At 41.5% G+C, this 4096-nt stretch overlaps 1 pseudogene; it reads left to right on the plus strand.

The window, feature by feature from the left end:
- The first annotated feature begins 250 nt into the window (after positions 1 to 250).
- Positions 251 to 972, plus strand: LOC116555921 (annotated as a pseudogene).
- The last annotated feature ends 3124 nt before the right edge of the window (positions 973 to 4096 follow it).

A 4096-nucleotide genomic window follows, 5' to 3' on the forward strand; every position in this document is an offset into this window, starting at 1 on the left:
CCTGTTCTCACTTATAAGTGGGAACCAAATAAAAGATAACTATTGGGTACTATGCTTAATACCTGGGTGACAAAATAGTATGTACAACAAACCCCTGTTGCATGTGTTTATCTAGGTGACAAATGGTCACATGTACCCCAAACATAAAACAAAAGTTAACCCCAAAACAAATATGTTCTGGTAAAACCAAAGTTCATATTTACAAAATTAATGTGGATAAAATAAAAAAGTTTATTTTTTTGGTGTAAGTATGGACTATCTTCTGGATTTATTTTACAAGAATCAGGAAGAGAGAGAAAAACCAGCAAAAGCTAAAAGAAAATTCACTGGATATAGAATTTTAAAATAATAGAACTAAAAAAAGTTTGTGGTGATTTATATGAAGGATTTGTTATTATTTAACAAAATGGAATTGACCTCTTTTGCTTAGGTGCTCTTGAAAAAGAAGGCATAGTAGTTCTGCATAGAGCTAAAAGAATAAATATAGAGAGGCTGATTCTTGTCTTGTGATGGGGTGGCTCTAATTCTTTTGATGACCTAAATCCTGACTGTGTGGGATTATACAGGGCTTGTCTATGAGTATACACTGGGAGAGAAAAAATTTACCTTTATTGAGAAATATAACAATGCCACCTCTGTCACATTATTGGTCAAAGGACCAAATAAGCACATACACACTCAAATCAAAGATGCTGTAAGAGATGGCCTGAGGGCTGTCAAAAAAGCTATTGATGATGGCTGTGAGTTCCAGGTGCTGGTGCAGTAGCTGTAGCAATGGTAGAAGTCCTGATGAAATATAAGTCCAGGGCCCAACTCGGCATCCAAGCATTTGCTAATGTATTGCTCTTTCTTCCCAAAGTTCTTGCTCAGAACTCTGGTTTTGACTTTCAAGAAACGTTAGTTTTAAAAATGGGAATTTTTTCCCATATGAAAAAGGAAACACTGGCACCTACTCAAAATCTGAAGTTATGAAATGCTAATCACCGTATTTTTTAATTGCACTGAATTGAACACATATAAAGCAGGCCCTTTTTATCCAGTGAACAAGATATATTCATTTACTGCAATGACATAAAATTATATATTAGATAACCATATGTTGTATACCTTGTTATTAAATATTCCTTGAAAAACAAAAAACAAAGCAAAACAGAAGTAGATTCAGTTTTACTAGACATCAATCTGCTTTTATTTCGGCTCAATTCTCACTAGATTGAGGGTATCCAACTCTACCAGAGGAAAGATCAAATTATCCATATTAGAAGATAACATCATACTCAGATTCTATGGTTCTTTTGTTCATAATGTTTGGTATAAAGCAAAAAAGTTTGTAAACATTTAAAAGTCAGAAAAATCTGATTGATAATCAAGATACAAATATGCACCAAGGGCCATCAGCAAGAGGGCAGAATAGGACTCTCCTGCACTCCTCCTGCTACAGAAATACCAATTAAACAACTATTCATGCACACACACAAAAAAACCTTCAAAAAGCTAAGAAAACAAGGGAGAAATTATAGCACCCGGATGTCACACAGAAATTTTTAAGTCACATTGAAGAGTGTAGGAAAGGACAGTTTTACCTTGCTCACATTGCCTCTCCTCTAACCCCAGGCAGTACAACATAGAGAGAGGTACTCTTTGCATGGGAAAAGGAGAGGAGAGTGAGCACCAGAATTTGCTTCAGATCCCCCAAGCTAGGCCCACCCCAGTAAAAATCAACACGAGCAAGCCTCCATGACTCCAGACTCTATCTGTAGACTGAACTTCCAGGCCTGTCCCAGCATAAGGCTAAATCCTGCAGCTCTAGGCTCCAAGACTCCATAGCAGACTTGGCCTCTGCTCCACTGCCAGGCTGACTCCAGTAGCACGAGGCCCTAACTATCCACAGCACTAGGCTGGCCCACACAGCCACAGGCTTTAGGCACACTCCAGGACCTGTCATTATGCCAGCTAGAAGATAACATCATACTCAGATTCTAAGGTTTTTTAATTCATAATGTTGGATATAAAGCCAAAAAAAAAAAAAAAAAGATTAGTAAACATTCAAGAGTCAGAAAATCGTGATTGATAATTAAGATACAAACATGCACCATATTAGGCACACTCCAGGACCTGACATAATTCTAGCACCAGTGAACCCAATCTCCAGGACAGCCCATGCAACTGTAGGCTATAGGCCCACCCAGCACCAGATTAGCTGCTGTGACTCCAGGCTCCAAGCTGGTACTCAAGACTAAGTCTTGAAGTTCAGCCTGATTCAGACAGGCTCCTGCAGGCCCAGACTCCAGGTACCCCAGATGGATTAGGTCTCTGGGCCTACCCTACCACCAGGCTGACCTCAGTGGCCCCATGATCTGACCAGTCCCAGTGTCAGGCAGGCCCAAGTGGTTTCTGCTCCCATACCAGGACTGCTCTTAAAGAATCTGTCTCCAGGCCTGCCTCAAAGCCAGACTGGACCTCTGGCCTCAGGCTCTGAACTGCCCCCAGAAACAGACTGGCTCCCAAAGACCAAGGCTTCAGGCCTAAGTCAGTACCTGTGAACGTCACCTCCAGATCACCCCTGTAGATACAGAATTCAGGTTTACCCATTGCCATGCCAACCCCTGTGGACCAGGCTCCAGGCCTTCCCAGTGCCAGACTTATCCCTGTGTCTTTACCCTTTAAGCCAGCCCCTATACCTTCATGTTCCAGCAGACTCAGAGATCATGTAAGTCCCAGTAGAACAAAGCACTGGAGAAGCATCACATATCCAGGTCCCAGGTCTGCCCCTGAGATGCTAAGAACCAGGCCACCCTCATGGACTTAGCCTCTTGGCCAGTACCTACACACCCAGCCTCTGGGTTGGCCCCAGTGGAACCTGTTATCTCAGTGGCTCCAGGAACCAGGCCAATGTCTTCAATGATTTCTCTAGATAAGCCCCCACAGATTTAGGCTTTATGCTGGCCCAGGGCTCCAGGCCAGGCCCCATAGCTTCAGGCTCCAGAAGACCCAGAGTCAAGGCTCATCCTAGTAGTCCCAAGTTCCAGGCTAACCAAGGACTAAGGCTCATAAGAATACCTCTGAAGATTAAGGCTACAAGTAAGCCTTCATGGCATAAGGCTCTGGGTCCATCCCACTCAACCCAGGCCCACCAAACATCTAGCCATTACACACCTAGCCATCTCTTGTGAATTCAGGCTCAAGGCCTATTCCAGCACTAGGTCCAGTGCTATAGACCCAGGCGTCAGCCCAGCCTTTATGTATACAGGCTCAAAGACCTCCCTCATGGATCCAGGCTTCAGGCCCATCCCTGCATATCCAAACAACAGCTCCACCTGTGGATCCAGGATATAGGACTAACCCTGCAGACCCAAGCATCAGGGTCATCCACCTGCCAACACTGGCATTGGTACAGCTTGATCAATGACTGAAATAGCAAGCTCACACTTAAACCATGTCAGATAACCTGCTAGAATCTCTAGATAGTTGACTTGAAAAGGGATATCTTAGACAAAGCCAAGCTGCAGAAACTGGAATAAGTCTTAAGTTCTTTAAATGCACAGACATCAACATAAGGCAATAAGAAACAAGAAAAACCAAGAAGCTATACCAACACTCAAAGGGTGTAATAATCTCCCAGTAGCCAAACTCAAAAAAAATTGAGATATGCAAACTATTAGACAAATAATTCAAAATAATTGATTTAAGGAAGCTCAATGAACTTCAGGAAAATACAGAAAAGCAATTCAGTGAAATCAGACAAATGATAAATTACCAAAATAAGTAATTTAACAGAGTGATTGAAGACAACCAAAAACAAATTCTAGAGCTGGAAAATGCAATAAATAAAATGAAAAAATGCATCAGAGAGCATCAACAGCCGAATTGATCAAGCAGAAGAAAGAATCTGTGAACATTGAGACAGATTATTTAAAAGTATACTGTCAGAGGAAAAAAAAAGAAAAAAAACCTTATTAGATTAATGGAACAGCATCTAAAGAGCAAATATTTGAATAGTAGAAGTTAGGGAAGGAGAAGAGAAAGGCAAAGGGATAGAAAGCTTATTTACAGAAATTTTAGCAGTAAACTTTCCAAATCTGGAAACTATAGAGGT

This window comes from Sapajus apella, unplaced genomic scaffold (assembly GCF_009761245.1).
Source record: "Sapajus apella isolate SASKATOON/1434 unplaced genomic scaffold, GSC_monkey_1.0 scaffold16, whole genome shotgun sequence".
In the NCBI taxonomy this organism is placed as follows: Eukaryota; Metazoa; Chordata; class Mammalia; order Primates; family Cebidae; genus Sapajus; species Sapajus apella.